Source organism: Crotalus tigris, unplaced genomic scaffold, assembly GCF_016545835.1.
Source record: "Crotalus tigris isolate CLP2741 ecotype Arizona unplaced genomic scaffold, ASM1654583v1 scf7180000023637.1517150, whole genome shotgun sequence".
NCBI lineage: Eukaryota > Metazoa > Chordata > Lepidosauria > Squamata > Viperidae > Crotalus > Crotalus tigris.
Genome location: NW_024100094.1, coordinates 52,039 through 70,724, shown reverse-complemented (window position 1 = coordinate 70,724; position 18,686 = coordinate 52,039). Strand labels below are relative to the sequence as shown.

Sequence of the window (18,686 nt, the reverse complement as noted above, 5' to 3'; positions counted from 1 at the left end):
CGTTTGTGGCTCCATCATTGGAGGTGGGCAGCAGCTTGTGCCCTTCCCTTTGCTCCAAAGGGTCCCCCCCCCTGGAAAAGACCCAGGAGTCTCAGCTGGAAGACCCTGCCTAGGGCGGAGTTGGTCGATGTGCTGGCGCAGGACACGACCGTTGTCCAGGGCTACCTCGTAGGATAGAGGACCTGTGACCCTGGAAATAGAAGTGGGGACCCAGGTATGACCAGGCCCGTAATTGCGAGTCCAAACCGGGGCACCCACAAGTAGTTGTCTAGGTGCCCTAGGATGTGAGGTAGATGAAGGCAGTCTGTCCGGATGCAACCGGTCAAGCTTCGTAGTAAGTTTGCGCCCCCAGCGAAGTTCAGCTGGGCTTCTCCCTGTAGAAGTGGACGGTGTGGTGCGGTAAGAAAGGAGAAAGTCAGCCAACCTGTGATGCCAGTCCCCATAGGTGAGTCTTTTCAAGGCATCCTTTGTGATGCGGACCATGCGTTCAGCCATACCGTTGGTGGACGGGTGGAAGGGTGCAGACGTGGCATGACGAATCATGTTAGCCTGTAAGAAAGCTTGGAATTCGGAGGAAGTAAATTGAGGCCCGTTGTCAGACACAATGACATCTGGGAGCCCATGTGCAGCAAAAATCTCCCTCAGTACCTGAATAGTCTTTGCAGTGGTGGTGGATGAGACAGGTACAACCTCAAGCCATTTTGAATGACTGTCAATGAGGACCAAGAAGAACTGGCCCTGAAAGGGCCCAGCGTAGTCAATGTGCACCCTAGACCATGGGGACTGTGTATCCTCCCATCTATGCACAGGAGCTTGGGGCATCTCTGGGCGAGAGCGCTGGCACAGGTGGCATGCATGCACCTTAGCCTCAATGTCCTTATCTAAACCAGGCCACCACAAGTGGCTGCGCGCAAGGGCCTTCATGCGAACAATGCCAGGATGACCCTCGTGGAGGGACTCTAAGATCCTAGTCCTCATTGAGGTGGGAATGACAACTCTGTTTCCCCAAAGCAGACAACCCTGAGAAGTGGACAACTCGTTCCTTTTGGACCAGAAACTCTGAAACTCAGGACTAGGGCAGTGCTCAGGCCATCCAGACAAAACCCAAGAAAGGACACGTGAAAGTGTGCGATCTGTGCCTGTTTCAGCGGCAACATCCCTGGCATTCAGAGGAGACTCGGACAAGGCTTGGATGGATAGAATGTTGACAGCTGGCGCAGGGTCAGCTTCTACTACTGGCAGGGGCAATCTACTGAGGCCATCAGCATGGCCCATTTCTTTCCCAGGCTTGTGGAGTAAAGAAAAATCATATGCAGACAGAAAAATAGACCACCTAAGCATTCTAGGGGAAATGATTTGGGGAGTTTGCTTACGTGTAGTAAACAGTCCCAGCAGAGGCTTATAGTCAGTGAAGACCGTGAAATGCCTGCCATACAAAAAATCATGGAATTTTTTAATTCCAGCAACAACAGCCAGAGCCTCCCTGTCTATCTGAGCGTAGTTGCGTTCAGCAGAAGACAGTGTTCTGGAGTAATATGCAACAGGAACCTGAGTTCCGTCAGACCTGAGGTGGCTCAGGACAGCTCCTACCCCGTAAGGGGAAGCATCACAAGCGATGCACACAGGAAGGGACTCATTGAAGTGTGCAAGTACACTGTTAGAAGTGAGTAAGGCCTTGACCTCATTGAAACTAGCCTCATGTGTTTGTGACCACTGCCACACTGCTTGTTTGTCTAATAGCCTGTGAAGAGGCTCAGCTACACTAGCTTTATGTGGAAGAAAGGAATTGTAGAAATTCAGGAGGCCCAGAAAGGCCTGAAGTTCGGCCTTAGACTTTGGCCTAGGTGCTTCTAAAATGGCAGTTAGTTTGGATTCAGCAGGGTGAATCCCAGCAGCATCAATTTTGAACCCCAGAAATTCAGTAGAAGGCACCCCAATCTTGCATTTGTCTTTTTTGAGCTTGAGGCCTGTTTTCCTGAATCTTAACAGAACAGCCCTTAGCCTTTCAGCTAGAATGTGTGTGGAGTCTCCTGCAATTAAGACATCATCAAAGTAGGGGCAAACCCCCGGTATGCCCTGTAGTGTGTTTTCCATTACGCTTTGGAAAATCCCAGGAGCGACATTCACTCCGAACTGTAGCCTTTTTACCTTAAAGGCTCCTCTGTGGGTCACAATAGTCTGAGCTATAGCAGCATCATCATCAACAGGCAGCTGTTGATACGCTTGAGCTAGGTCAAGCTTTGCAAAAACGCGCCCCCCCTTGAGGGAGGCCAGAATATGACTGACCACAGGAACAGGATAGGCATGTTGCTGCAATGCCTTATTAAGAGTGCATTTGTAATCAGCACAAATGCGAATGTCCCCATTTGCCTTTAGAGGCGTGACAATGGGGGTCTCCCAAGGACTGGAATCAACAGGTTCTAGAATTCCCTGTTGGATCAGTTTGTCTAACTCAGTGTCAATTTTACTCTTTAAAGCAAAAGGGACCCTTCTTGCTTTAATTCTAATGGGAGTGACAGTGGGGTCTAGTTTTAAGGACACAGGGGGTCCCTTGAATGTGCCCAGCTGGGGGCTGAAGACATCTGCAAATTCTTTGCAGACTTCCTGTAGGTCGAGTGTTTGTAAGCTGTTGAGCCCCGTGACGTGTATCCCCAAGGCTTCAAACCAATCGAGTCCTATGAGACTCGTTCGTTCACCCCCTACTACTAATAGGTCTAGTGGACCTTCAAAATTCTTATACTGTACGTTAAGGGTGGCCTCCCCCTTAACATACACTCTCGAGTTTTGAAAGTCTGTTAACACAATGTCAGAAGGCCTTAATTGGCCTGAGTTCCACTGCCGGAACAAATCTTCCTAAATGTATGCAAGGTTATGATTGAAAGGGCAGACCCCGTGTCTAGTTCCATAGTTAATGGAACCCCTTGTAGCTTCACCTTGAGTGACAGCTTTTTCTTAATGGGCTTGTGTGTGCCTGTCCTGAAGATGCTCCTTCGCGAAGCGCAAAAACCTACCCTATTCTGGCTAGGGACCCTGGTACCTTTCAGGCGCAGTTCTTCCTGAGGTTGTACCTTTCGTCGGCCCAGACACACAGCTGCGATATGTCCTTGTTTCCCGCACGCCAGCCGATAGCGGAGCGGAACTTGCAGTCGGTTCTCCTGTGGCGACCTCCACAGCCGATGCACTTGAGGGGAGCTGCAGAGATTCCTTTCTGATTCCCTTCCTTCGTGGGGTGGAGACGGTCGACTTCCTCGTCCGGATCCTCCTCGGAGTTCCCTTGGACGTCCTCTTGGCGCACGGATGCAACATCTGGACTGTTCCTGATCGGCCGCATGTTCTTGATGGCGCCGCCTGCTGCTTCTTCTGCGGTGACCTCTCTTAAAGCATCTTGGAAGGACAAGTCTTCTTTGGCGAAAAGCCTCTGTTGTAGATCTCGATGCCTTAAGCCGCACACAAATCGGTCCCTCAGTCGTTCTTTGAGGTCCTTGAACTCGCAGTGCTTGGCGGCCTTCCTCAATGTGGCGATGTACTCTTTGGCCGACTCTCCAGATCGTTGATCCCTCTGCTCGAAGGTGTGGCGCCATGCTATGACGGACATCTTGAGCTGGAAGTGCTCCTTCAGTAGCTTCTTTAGATCTGCGTAGCTGACAGACTCTAATGGGACAGGTGCTGCAAGATTCTCTGCGATTTCGAAGGCGTCTTGACCACAGACACAAAGCAGGGTGGCAGCCTTCAAGCTCTCTTCCCTCACTTGGTTCACCTTGAGGTAGGTTTCCACCCTGGCTACGTAGGACTCCCACCGCTCTGGATGTGAGACGTCGAACTCCGAAAGCCTTCCAACCTTTGCCATCTTCAGGAGACAGGTCTATCAGCCAGCCTACCCCCGAATGCGCACTGGATTGGCGGGCAGCTGCCGAGTCAACGCCGTTCCGCCGCTCAGGACTCACTTGGGTAAGCTTACACCTCTTCCTTTCCAGGCGATGTAAGGCGATCCCACCTTCGTCGCCAGTGTTGAGTCCTTGGCGAAAAGCAGACACGAGAAGCAGTTGTAGTTCTCAGGTTTTCTTTTATTCTGGGTTCAGCTTACAGGTGAAGGCTTCAGCAACGTCCAAAAGCTCCCAGCCTCTTATATAGGCAATTCCCGGGTCAATGTGTTACTTTTCCCGCGCCAGCACCCGCACATGCGCACAGGCGCTGGTGACAGCCTGTCTGGTCCCGGGCAGCTTGCACCTGCCCGGGACTGCCTGCAAATGCCCCGAGCCCGTTTGCAAGGCTTGGGACATAACACTGCCCAAAACCTTAGAATGTCTCAGGTCACACAGCAGAGTAAGTTTTAGATAACTGTAATTGTTGACCACATAATGTCTTTATGATTTGCTTTTAAATGCTGATTGCTGGCTTAAAAGTTTTCCATTTAATGATCTGCTCCTGCAGCCACTTTCTTACTCATCCTATAATTGGAGGCTTCACAAACGATCTCTCCCTGCTTGTCTCACTACTAGCTTCTTTACAGATCCAGTCCTCTGCTCCCTTGGAGCTCATTCGTGGGATAGAATCCTGGTGTTTAAAAGGCGATTTGCTAAATTCTTTTCCTGCCTGTCCAAACTAGGTGCTAAATCCTGATAGTGAACCTTTGCTTAAAAAGATCTATAAATAGCCAACAAGCACAAAACTGGATAATGGATGTCAAATTACTGGAAAGAAATTATCCCAGCTATAATAGGCCTCAACATTCACCTCGCTAAGCTGTATGTCTATATAATTTTAATCTACCTTTAAGTTTTTTCAAGCTGTGATTTAAAAGATTATTAAACTCAAATTCAAAATACTGTTAAACTAATATTTTAAAACAATCTGAATGGAAGTATAAAATTAAAATACAATGTGTCATATTCTGGAAATATATTTCTTCACCAATGTTAAAGTTGTACAATAGTCTAAAGAACGACAATTAATTTTCATGATTACAAGTTCAGTTGTTACTGAATGTTACAAGTAGAACAGGGGTGTCAAGCTCCTGGCAAGCGGGCCAGATGCATCATGCTGAAACTGCGCCCACCCCACGTCTGGCAATGGGAAAAAGTCGTGATACATCGCAACACATCACGTGATGTGACGGGCTTGACATCCTTGAAATAAAAAGATGTTAATGAGAGATTGACTCACCAGGCACTCATCCTATTACGATCATGGACAACTCTCTTAGCACAAGCAATATCATCTGTGATGTCATTATTTGTGAAAGCTGCCAGGAGAAGCAAATTAAAATATGTCCTATCCCAGATATTTCAAAGTTATTTCAAACATTTGCATAAAATTATTATATAAAGCAAAAAAAAAAAAACAAGTAAAAAAGATTGTGAGAATGTTGAGGCATGTGGGACACTGGGACCTCACCAATTATGGGTCTGGTGCTCATTATAACTCAGACCACACTGGGGTGGGTGGTGCGGAGGCACAAAAATCAGATATGTCTTTGTGAGGACGGGTAGACAAGTTGTGAGAAGCTGAGAAATGGGATACTGTTGGAATATTCATGAGCAGGAAGAGTCATGTGGTAACACAGTCAGCCAATGTGAGAAAAGTGCTACTGAGTCTGTGCAAAAAAGGTATTGAGTTAGGAGCTGGATTTTTTATTCAGTCTCAGGTCTGTCTCTGTATCTCTCTGTAAGAAGTCTTCATTGTGCTATGTTGCTGTAAAGAAGAATGTATAGTATTGTAAATATTTTGATATGAATATAAAGAGGTTATTTGAATCAGCTAAATGCAGTCAATTGTGAGAACTTTTGATTTATTTTTACCAACAGAGAAATTAAAATTCTCTAACAGATACTAATGGGGGGCAGATTGAGAAAGGAAAACAGGCCAATGGAAAATATGGTGGCTAGATATCACAATGACTGAAGTAGGAACTCAAAACAATTTTGAGAGGCTTCCGGTGGGGATGCTGCATTGATGGCAGCTTTCTTTGGGCTGCCAGCCCTGTGAATGTGTAAAAGCGCGCGGAGACAGTGAAAATCAGCTGTCCTGCGGCTTGGAAATCTCTTCCTCGGGAGAAGAGGGGGAAGAGTTTACCTCAGGTAGAGGCAGAGCTCCCCTAGACCTCCTTAATTATTTGGAGGTCGGAAGGTGAGTTCCCTCAAAGCCAGAGGCTTTTTTCCACACTCCAGGATGCCTTTGCTCCAGGCTTCAGGAACAAAGCAAGACGCGGCACCCACATCTGCATTTCAAAGGGACTTGTGAGTAATTTAAAAGCAGATGGAGGTGACCAGGAGAAGTTAAAATTGTGAATGTTTGAAACTTTAACTCAGGAGAAATAATCTTCTCCATATTTCAGCCGAGGTGGCGCAGCAGTTAGAGTGCAGTACTGCAGGCCACTTTAGCTGACTGTGTTCAGCAGGTCAGCAGTTCAAATCTCACCGGCTCAAGGTTGACTCAGCCTTCCATCCTTCCGGGGTAGGTAAAATGAGGACCCAGATTGTTGGGGGCAATGTAAAATATATATACATTGCTTACTGGTGTACACCGCTTAGAGAGTGCTTGCACTTAAAGCGGTATATAAGTCTCATCAATCAATCAATCAATCAATTCGACTTAAAGGAAAAAATGGTGCCGGAATGTTGTTTCTTTGTTTGAAAGGACAGTGTTAAGAAAGAGCTACATTTGGAAACAAAGTTTAAACAATGTATTAGACTTTGGTTATTTATTTAAAAAACAAGAATTTTTACAGAATATTTTTTTTTCTTTTTCCTTCTTTTTTCTGGGATCTTGCTTTTTACTTTCTAATTTTGTAATTGTTGATTTTATAAGAAGTGGACTTATACAGACAGGAAAATGGCTTCAAAGCATTTGGGAATTTCTGCTGCCCCTAAAAGTTCAATTTCTTCTCCTGTAACACAGCCTGCACTGGAAACTAAACCTAAATCCCCTCTACCTTCTCCCCCACCACCGGCACTTATGCTTAAAGATATTCAAGATGCTTTGAAAATAGCGACACAAGAGATAAAGGAGGAGGTGGCTGATCTCTTCGACAGTAAAATCAAGGAAGAGATGGCAGAGCTGCTTGAGAATAAGAATAGTGAAATGAGGGAAGACATATTGCTTGCATTTCAAGGGCTAGCCACTCATACTGAATGCTTGGATGATCGGGTGGATGAAGTTGTGGAAAATATTGAAAAATTAAAAAATAGAGTTGTCAAAGTTGAAAATAAGATTGATATAACAGAGGATGAAGTCACCATCTCACAATATAGAGATATGGAATTTGCATTGCGAATAAGAGGATTAAAAGAGAACTCACGAGAAGATCTGAAAGAGGAGGTGGCAAGAGCTATAGCTCCCATCCTGGGATGTGAACCTGAGGAATTATCAAGAGAGATGGATAAAATATTTAGGGTCAATTCATGGATTGCGAGGCAGAAAAATTTACTTAGAGATGTGGTCATTTATTTTTCTAGGAGATCACTTCGAAATGAAATTATTCAGGCTTTTTATAAGCAGAGATTTCAAATTGCAGATCAAAATATTATAATCTTAAAAGAAATACCTCCAAAAATTCTTAGAAAAAGAAAAGATTTTGCTTTTTTGTCTGAGGAGCTTAAAAATCGACAGGTTCAGTTTAGATGGGAGATATCTGTTGGAATAGTGGTGAATTATGCAGGGACACGATATAGACTTAATACAATTTCAAAGGCAAAAGATTTTTATACTTATGTCCTGAAAGCAGGTTCACCACCATCTCCACGACCTAAGACAGTGGTTCTCAACCTTTTTAATGCAGCGACCCCCAACCGGTTGTAAGTCGAGGACCATGCATGCCCGGGAACACCGCGCATGCATGGTGCCGCCCCCTGCACTGACCGAGGCGTAGCTGACAAGGGGCAGTGATGGTGCAGGGCGACCACCGGCTGGGCCACCAGCTGTCCAGCCCAAGGGAGGTAAGGCACCCGCCGGGCCCCACACACGCCAGCAACCCTCCCTGCGCCCACCGGCCTCCCACCTCCCACCCTTGGTCCTCTTTTACTTACATTTTTAATAGCTGCTCAGCAGGGAGGGGTGGAAACCTCTAGACAGCTCACCTTCACTGCAAACAACTTGCAGCACTGTTTGCAGAATGGGACTTTTGGCGGGCTCAGCAGGGCAGAGACAGCCTGGACAATTCCTATTGGCTTTTGAAAGCCAATAGAATTAGACTCTATTCAAGAGAGCCTATTCTATTGGCTTTCAAAAGCCAATAGAATAAAAGGGAGTAGCACAGCTAAGGAAAAGGGGAAAAAAATGGCAGACTGCGTTGTTTGGCGACCCCCGTGAAATGGTAATTTGACCCCAAATGGGGTCACAACCCACAGGTTGAGAACCGCTGACCTAAGAGAACAGAAGAAAGGCTGGAAGATAAACAGCTAGTTGAAGGCGGAATGTCATTGATTGTAGGAGTTTTAACGCAGGCTGAACCTATTGAACAGAGTTTGGAGGTAAAGGATGATTCAAAGGAACAAAGGATGACTCGTGCTGCGCATAGATGTAAAGAAAAGGAGCAGAAGCAGAAGGCTAATTCTGGATCAACAATACAAGGTCCGATTACTACAGAGCCTGTGGGAGGGACACGACCAAAGAGATCAACGGCTGATCTTCAAGTAGTGTTCCAGAGGCTTCAGGCCACTAAGGATGGCAAAGTTTCTGACATGGAATGTTAATGGCTGAATTCTCCACAGAAAAGAAAGAAAGTATTTCACTACTTGAAACAACATAAGAATGACATTGTTTGCTTGCAGGAGACTCATATTGCTGTGAAAGATCAAAAGTATTTGATTAGTTCTCAGTTGGGATCACATTTTATAGCTTCTGCCCCAGATAAAAAGGGGGGAGTAGTTATTTATGTAAGAAAAGATTTATTGGCTAGATTAATTGAATCTGATATACAAGGAAGATACGTTATTATTGATTTAGTGCTACAAGGCAAGAAATTTCTTATTATTGGATTATATGCCCCTAATCAACAACAAAAACAGTTCTACAGGTTGTTACATCATAAGCTAACTCAATTGGATTATAAATCTGTTATTATGATGGGTGATTGGAATGGTGTTTTGGATTCAAGTAAAGACAAGAAGGGATCTTTTAAAACTTCCAATCATTCTAAATCACCTAAAGCTTTTTTTGACTTGAAGATGATTTGGAACTTAGAGACATTTGGCGAGAATGGAATATGGAGGACAGAGATTTTACTTTTTTTTTGGATAGGCATCAATCGTTTTCCAGAACTGATTTTTTTAAATTACTACTGATCTTTTCTCCAGGTCAAGAATGCTAAGATTTTTCCTAGAACATTGTCGGATCATAGTCCTGTATGGTTGGAGTTATTTGCTGAAGATGGGAATAGAAGATCTTGGAGACTGAATGAAAATTTATTTAGATATGAGGTGCTTTCGCAGAAATGTAGAGAACATTTGAAGGAATTTTTTGTTTTGAATATGCATAAAGGTACTTTGATGGCAATGGTTTGGGATGCCAGTAAAGCTTATACGAGAGGGGTTTTGATTCATATGAATAATGGACATAGGTGTAAGCAGATGCAAAAAAGTAAAGAGTTGGAAGAAGAGATTAAATCAAAGAAGAAGGCTTTTATTTTGAATCCATTGGATAATAGATTAAAGGTTTCTATAAATATGTTGAAAGAGCAATTTAATATGTTAATGGATGATCAGATTGCAACTAATTTGTGTATTATGAAACATAACACGTTTTGTAATGAAAACAAGCCTGGTAGGTGGTTGGCTTATCAATTACGGAAGAAACAGAAATCACGTATTATAGAGAAAATAGAATATAAAGGTAAAGAGGTATATCAACAAAAGTTGATTAGAAAGAGTTTTTTAGATTTTTATACAAAATTATACGCTAGTGAAAAGATACAAGCTTTAGATACAGGCAGCACATTTTCCTAGACTTTCAAATGAACAATGAAATGAGATGAATTGTTTAATTTCTTCTGAGGAAATTATTTGGGCAATTAAACAGGTAAAAGTGGGTAAGCTGATGTGGTTCCGGCTAATGCACAGGTCAGCAACCTGCAGCTCCAGAGGCGCATGCGGCTCTTTGAGCCTTTTCCTGTGGCTCCCAGCTTCTTCTGCCATTTGCAGACAGAGACAGAGAGACACACGTGCGCTTCCCTGCTTCCCTTCTCCTCCCCCCCTCTCTCTGTGTGTGTAAGTAAAAGAAAGTGGCCTCGCCCTGTTCGATGAGCTGAGAAGCTTATTGGGCAGGGCTCCTCCCTTTGCTGCATCTCTGCAGGAAGCAGGAAGGGGAAGAGAGAGCCAGTCTGTTGCAGAACAGCTTGAAGCCAGCTTGCCAGGTGAGCAGAAGATCGGAGAGAGGGAGAGGGGGGAGAGAGAGAAAGAGAGAGAGAGAGGGAAAGAGAGAGGGAGAGAAAGAGAGAGAGCAAAGAGAGAAAGAGAAAGAGAGAGAAAGAAAGAGAGGGAGAGGAAAGAGGGAGAGTGAGAGAAAGAGAAAGAGGGGGAGAAGAAAGAGAGAAAAAGAGAGAGAGGAAAGAGAGAAAGAGAGAGGGAGAGGAGAGAGAGAAAGGGAAGGAGGGAGAGAGAGAGAGAGAGAGGGAGAGAGAGACAGAGACCCTTTTGACATCTAAAATGAAGATAACACTGCATATATCCTTTTTTACCAGGATATATGCAGTGTTATCTTCATTTTAGACATCAAAAGGGTTTTGCGGCTCCCAGTGTTTTGTTTTAGATGGGAAAGGGGTCCAAGTGGCTCTTTGAGTGTTTTGGGTTGCCTACCCCTGGGCTAATGAAACATTCCAAAGAACTTCCAGGCATATATTTTCCTAAAAGTCTTTTAATGTTACAAAATGTCGGCACAGGCACAACAGAGGGATGCTAGGATCTAAGTTCTCTTCCTCTGAGCAGTTAAATTATCAGCGTGTTCCCTCCCTAAATTAGCTGTCATATCTCACACTATCCAATTAGTGTGAAGGTCAAATGTTTTCTTCCTCTTTCTTTCCCGGGCTTTACCCCCAACGCCCCTTCTGCTCTTTATTAACCCCATATTTACCAGACAATTCTACATATTGTCAAAAGCAAGAATATACAATATTTGCAGCGTTGACATCAGGCTCCTGGTACAGATGGATTAACAGCAATTTATTATCAAATATTATCTGAAGAGATGATAGAACCGTTAAAGGAACTTTTTAATAGTATCCAGATTGGAGGAGAAGTGCCTCCATCTTGGAGAAGGGCTTTTATATCGTTGATTCCAAAGGAGGACCAAGATCTTACCCAGCCTAAGAATTATAGACCTATATCGCTTTTGAATACAGATTATAAGATTTTCTCGAAAATATTGGCAAATAGATTAATGCAAGTTTTGAAGCAAATGATTCATAGTGATCAATCTGGATTTATAACTGGAAGATATATGAAATATAATGTAAGACAAATTGTTAATTTAATTGAGTATTTGGATAAGAACAATCAAGTCCCTGCGGCATTGATATTTTTGGATGCTGAAAAAGCTTTTGATCAGTTGAATTGGCAATTTTTATTGAAAGTTGTTGATAAAATGAATTTTGGGGATAAATTTTTATAATCTCTTAGGGCTATATACCAACAACAATCGGCACAAATCATAATTAATGGGGGATTAACAGAGGCATTTAAAATTGAAAAGGGTACAAAACAGGGATGTCCACTGTCGCCATTGTTGTTTGGTTTTAACAATGGAGATTTTACTGATTAAATTTCGTGAATCAACTATAATAAAGGGAATAAAAATAAAAAAGACTGATTATAGGTTGAGAGCCTTTGCAGATGACTTGGTTGTGACACTATCTCAATCGATTCAATCGGTTATAGATTTGATGGAAATTATAACTCAGTATGTTAAATCAGTATGCTGATTTTAAGGTAAATAATAATAAGTCTAAAATATTATCTAAAAATATGATTATGAAGAAAAAGAAAATGTTAGTTAAGTTGACAGGTTTTGAAATAGTGAAAAAGGTTAAATATCTGGGAGTATATATTACAGCCTCTAATGTAAAATTGTATAAAAATAATTATGAGATATTATGGTTAAAAACAAAAGGACTTAAACAATTGGAAAAAATTACAATTATCTTTGTTGGGGAAAATTGCAGCTGTTAAAATGAATGTTCTACCAAAGTTTCTTTTCTTGTTTCAAATGATACCTATTTTGAAAAAAGATGCCAATTTGGATGAATGGCAGAAGGGCATTAATAAATTCATTTAGGCGGGGAAAAAACCAAGAATTAAATTTAAGATCTTACAAGACGCATGGGAAAGAGGAGGACTTAAGGCGCCTAACTTGAAATTATACTATGATGCGGCGGTTTTAACATTGGTTAGTGATTGGCTTAATTTAACAAATAAAAGTATACTTCATCTTGAGGGATGGGATTTATTATATGGGTGGCATGCATACTTAATTTATAACAAAAAAGTTGACCAAGCTTTTAAATCTCATATTTTAAGAAGTGCTTTATTGTGTGTCTGGAAGAAGTATTATTATAAGTTAAATTATAAAATACCAATCTGGGGGATTCCTGGACATGTGATAGAGGGGGTATCTATGGGTGTGAATTTGGATAGGATTTCTTATAAGGAACTACTTAGATTGGTAGGGAATGATTGGCAATTAAAATCCTTAGTTGAGTTAAAGCAAGAAAATATTGTACAGTCTTGGTTTCAGTATAATCAGTTGTTGGCTAGATGGAAGTTAGATCAAAAGGTTGGTATCACTTTAATGGATGAGAATTTGGTAATACAGATTAAAGATCAAAATCGAATGCATATAAAGAGAATTTATAATGCTTTAATAGAATTGGATTCAGAAATGGATTTAGTTAAAGATTGTATGGTAAAATGGGCCCAAAATATTCAAGAACCGATTCCATTGGATATATGGGAGGTAATTTGGATTAGAAATGTAAAATTTACCCAGGCCCAAAATTTAAGAGAAAATTTTTACAAAATGTTTTATAGATGGCATTTGGATCCTAAAAAGTTGTCTTGTATGTATCCTAATTTAAAGCCCAAATGTTGGAGATGTGGTAGCTTGGATGCTATTATTTTCATATCTGGTGGACTTGTAGAAATATAAAAGTTTTTTGGATTAAGATTTGGTGGAACATTCAAAAGATTTTTAGGAGAAAGATAAAGTTTACTCCACAATTATTTTTATTGGGTGTTATTGTAGATGGTGATGTTAAAGAAATTAACGATGTTGAATTTGATAACAGCTGCAAGGTTATTGGTAGGGCAATATTGAAAGAAGGACTGTTTGCCTACTATAGAAGAATGGATGCTTAAAGTGTCAAATTTAGCAGAAATGGCGCAAATTTCTGCTTACTTGAAGGATCATTCACAAGAAAGATACATTTCGGTCTGGAGAAGATGGATAGATTATATTCAGAATAAATATGGGACTAAAAGTTCCATCTAGTTTATGAGTAAATTTTAGAGTATTATTATTATTAATAGTTTATTATAGTAGAATTTTTATTCGTTTTATTATTATTTTTAGTATTAGTATTGTTAACAATTTGGATATTGTATTGTTTAATAATATTGACTTGTTTATATTATTATGTTTATTTTTAATTTGTTTATACCTATGTTAAAGGGGAGTTAAAGCGCATTATGGACTTGGTTATTTATATAGTTGGTTAATGTTAGTTAGAGTTTGATTATTATATTTGTAACCCTGTACTCAGCTCTGGGAAGTGGGGGAGGGAGAGGGGGGTTTAGGGTGGGTGGGTTTGGGGGTGTATACTGTAATTTTTATAAAACTTTTCAATAAAAAAACAATTTTGAGAGACAGGGTGATTAAATGTGAATCTTCATGAAGTGATGGATACAATTGGACAATTACAGAGACCAATAAAGGAGAAGAAGGACTAGAATTTCTGTACAAAATTTTCATAGAAGTTATTTGAGACATTTCACTTTTTTGCTTTTCTAGTGCCCCTTTATGGATTACTGCCTTGTCATGGCGAAGGGGCTTGTGTAACTCAGTGAAGCTATAAGCTATGCCGTGCAGGGCCACCCAAGATGGACAGGTCATAGCAGAGAGTTCTGACAAAATGTGATCCACTGGAGAAGGAAATGGCAAACCACTCCAGTATCTTTGCCATGAAAACCCCATGGACAGTACTAAAAGGCAAAAAGATATGACGCTGGAAGATGAGCCCCTCAGGTCGGAAGGTGTCCAATATGCTACTGGGGAAGAGCAGAGGGCTAGTACTAGTAGCGCCAGAAAGAATGAAGCGACTGGGCCAAAGCCGAAAGGACGCTCAGCTGTGGATATATCTGGTGGTGAAAGGAAAGTCCGATGCTGTAAAGATTTTTTCTCCATAGGAACCTGGAATGTAAGATCCATGAATCAAGGCAAGCTAGATGTAGTCAAAAAAGAGATGACAAGACTGAACATCGACATCTTAGGAATCAGCGAACTAAAATGAACAGGAATGGGTGAATTTAACTCAGATGACCATCAGGTATACTACTGTGGGCAAGAATCCCTCAGAAGAAATGGAGTAGCCTTCATAGTCAATAAAAGAATAGGAAAAGCAATACTGGGATACAATCCCCAAAATGACAGAATGATCTCAATTCGAATCCAAGGCAAACCATTCAATATTACAATAATCCAAATCTATGCCCCAACCACTGGTGCTGAAGAGGATGAAATTGACCGGTTCTATGAAGCCCTACAGCACCTTATAGAATTAACACCAAAAAGTGATATCCTTATCATCATGGGGGATTGGAATACTAAGGTAGGAAGCCAAAAGATAACCAGAATAACAGGCAAGTTTGGCCTTGGAGTACAAAATGAAGCAGGGCACAGGCTGATAGAATTTTGTCAAGAGAATACGATGGTCATAACAAACACTCTTTTCCAACAACCCAAGAGACGGCTCTACACATGGACATCACCAGACGGTCAACATAGAAATGGACATGTCAACATAGAAATCAGATTGACTATGTGCTCTGCAGCCAAAGATGGAGAAGCTCTATACAGTCAGTAAAAACAAGACCAGGAGCTGACTGTGGCTCAGATCATGAGCTTCTCATTGCAAAATTTAGGTTTAAATTAAAAAAAGTAGGGAAAAGCACTAGGCCACTCAGGTATGAACTAAATCATATTCCTAATGAATATACAGTAGAGGTGACAAATAGATTTAAGGAATTAGATCTGATAGACAGAGTGCCTGAAGAACTATGGATGGAAGTTCGCAACATTGTACAAGAGGTAGCAACTAAAACCATTCCAAAGAAAAAGAAATGCAAGAAAGCAAAATGGCTGTCTGAGGAAGCTTTGCAAATAGCTGAGGAAAGAAGGGAAGCGAAAGGCAAAGGAGAAAGAGAAAGATACACCCAATTGAATGCAGAATTCCAGAGAATAGCTAGAAGAGATAAGAATGCCTTCTTAAATGAACAGTGCAAAGAAATAGAAGAAAACAACAGAATAGGGAGGACCAGAGATCTCTTCAAGAAAATTGGAGATATGAAGGGAACGTTTCATGCAAAGATGGGCATGATAAAGGACCAAAATGGCAGGGACCTAACAGAGGCAGAAGAGATTAAGAAGAGATGGCAAAACTACACAGAAGAACTATACAAGAATGAGCTTAACGTCCCAGATAACCACAATGAGATGGTCACTGACCTCAAACCAGCCATCCTAGAATGTGAAGTGAAATGGGCCTTAGAAAATCTGAGCAACAACAAAGCTAGTGGAGGTGACAGTATTCCAGCTGAGCTATTCAAAATCTTAAAAGACGATGCAGTAAAAGTGCTACACTCAATTTGCCAGCAAATTTGGAAAACTCAGCAGTGGCCACAGGATTGGAAAAGGTCAGTTTACATTCCAATTCCAAAGAAAGGCAATGCCAAAGAATGTTCAAACTATCGCACCATTGCACTCATTTCACATGCTAGTAAAGTTATGCTTAAAATCCTACAAGCTAGACTCCAGCAGTATGTGGATCGAGAACTACCAGAAGTACAGGCAGGATTTCGAAGAGGCAGAGGAACTAGAGATCAAATTGCCAACATACGCTGGATCATGGAGAAAGCTAGGGAGTTCCAGAAAAACATCTACTTCTGCTTCATTGACTATGCTAAAGCCTTTGATTGTGTGGATCACAACAAATTGTGGCAAGTTCTTAAAGAGATGGGAGTACCAGACCATCTCATTTGTCTCTTGAGAAACCTATATGCGGGTCAAGAAGCAACAGTGAGAACTGGAACACGGAACCACTGATTGGTTCAAAATTGGAAAAGGAGTCCGGCAAGGCTGTATACTGTCGCCCTGCCTATTTAACTTATATGCAGAGCACATCATGAGAAAGGCAGGGCTAGATGAATCAAAAGTTGGAATTAAGATTGCCGGGAGAAATATCAACAACCTAAGATATGCAGATGATACCACTCTAATGGCAGAAAGTGAAGAGGAACTAAAGAGCCTCTTGATGCGGGTGAAGAAGGAGAGTGCAAAAGTTGGCTTGAAACTCAACATTAAGAAAACCAAAATCATGGCATCCGGCCCTCTCAATTCCTGGCAAATAGATGGGGAAGAAATGGAGGTAGTGACAGATTTTATTTTTCTGGGCTCCAAGATCACCTCAGATGGGGACTGCAGCCAAGAAATTAAAAGACGCTTGCTCCTGGGGAGGAAAGCTATGGCAAATCTAGACAGCATACTAAAAAGCAGAGACATCACCCTGCCAACAAAAGTGCGTATAGTCCAGGCCATGGTTTTCCCAGTTGCAATGTATGGCTGTGAAAGTTGGACCATAAGAAAGGCTGAGCGCCAAAGAATTGAGGCCTTTGAACTATGGTGCTGGAGAAGACTCCTGCGAGTCCCTTGGACTGCAAGGCGTTCAAACCGGTCAGTCCTAGAAGAGATCAACCCCGACTGCTCTTTAGAAGGCCAGATCCTGAAGTTGAAACTCAAATACTTTGGCCACCTAATGAGAAGGAAGGACTCACTGGAGAAGGGCCTAATGCTGGGAAAGATTGAGGGCAATAGAAGAAGGGGACGACAGAGAATGAGATGGCTGGATGGAGTCACTGAAGCAGTAGGTGTGAACCTAAATGGACTCCAGAAGATGGTAGAGGACAGGAAGACCTGGAGGAACATTGTCCATGGGGTCGCGATGGGTCGGACACGACTTCGCAATTAACAACAACAACAAAGTGAAACAAGTTTCAGGCCTTGGTAGTAGATCAAGTCAGGAAACAAAGACTACAAGGATTATGGGAATCTATACTACTTCATTGTCACAGAACACAATAATAAGAACAGAATTGAACAGAAGCTTTTCTCTCCCACTTCATACACAAACAAGATCAAGGTGGGGCCATTTTCAATCTCTTTCAGATGCCTCCTTCTTTCCCAGGACTGAGTTGTCATCCTTTTCTCATCAACTGTCTCTTAATAGTTCTCCTAACAATCCTTGCATTCCTTCATCAAGGTTATATCTCCTCTGCACTATATTACTTACCACTGCAAGGCTTATTGCAGCCATTAGCTATATGGCCCTGATAACTGTTGCACCAATAGCAGCTGTTAATCTGGAAAATCCCATAGTCGCGACTGCCATTCCTGTTTGACCGCCCCACTTTTCGGGTGTTAAAGCTGCTCTCATAAAAAGCCATACAGACCCCTGGAAGAAAGCAAATGGGGAAAGGGCTACAAAAGGCCTGTTCTGTAAATGAAAAAGCTGTCCTGGTTTCTCACACAGAACCTTTAAAACAGAATATTTAACTATCTTCCCATTCTTTCCCCAAGAAGTCCAATCAATCTGGAAACCTTCAGGAGAATTTGGAATAAGTCTGAGTGTTGTCTCCAAGATATCCCTAGGGTTGTTAATGGCACACAAAGCCGCCTCTCCTCTCTTCCTTATCCAGGCTTTCAAGAGAGGAGGTACATTTCCATTGTGAATATTTTGTATTGCCACACCTGTGGAAAATCTTCTGTGATGGCTCCTTCAACCATATCCTCAACTGAAATGATTTGAGGGAATCTGAAAAATCTTACCTTAGCATCCAAAGGTAAGATCCCTAGCAGGAGATATTATTCTGAGGAGAACAAATAAAATATTGGCTAAGACACTGATTGTTAAGTAGAGAGTGGTCTAAACACACTCCAGTTTTGCTGTTGTGCCAAAAAGGGAAGGAACTGGATATTGTTCGTTCTCATAAAAATAAGAGTGTTAGTGCAGGGTGAAGTGTGAGGCTTCTCCAGTCATTTGGGATGGGACAAAAGCATATTTTACCATTCTAAGAAAATTGAAAGAGTTTTTATTCATTGGATGGGCTGGATGAACTCATTCTTGAAACGATATGCCCCATATTGGACCCCCCCCCTTGCAAATTTGGAACTTGCTGAGGTGGAGAAAAAGAAAGCAAACTCACAGTCATCCAAGCTGAAGCCACAATATCCATCCATGTCACTTTGTTTCAGAGGTGGCCAGTTCACATTTGGAGTATACTTTGGCTTCATTGGCTGCAACGAGGATGAAGAGGAGGGTGAGAACTAATGCCTTCATTGCTGCGGTTTCCCGGAGGATGATGTCTGACTTCTCCCGGATGGCTACTGGATTTTATAGTCACAGCTTGAAAAATTGGCACCACTGCAAT

General features: G+C 42.0%; 1 pseudogene; it reads right to left on the bottom strand.

The window, feature by feature from the left end:
• Positions 1-5,062: 5,062 nt before the first annotated feature.
• LOC120297599 lies at positions 5,063-18,595 on the bottom strand (annotated as a pseudogene).
• Between the last annotated feature and the right edge of the window lie 91 nt (positions 18,596-18,686).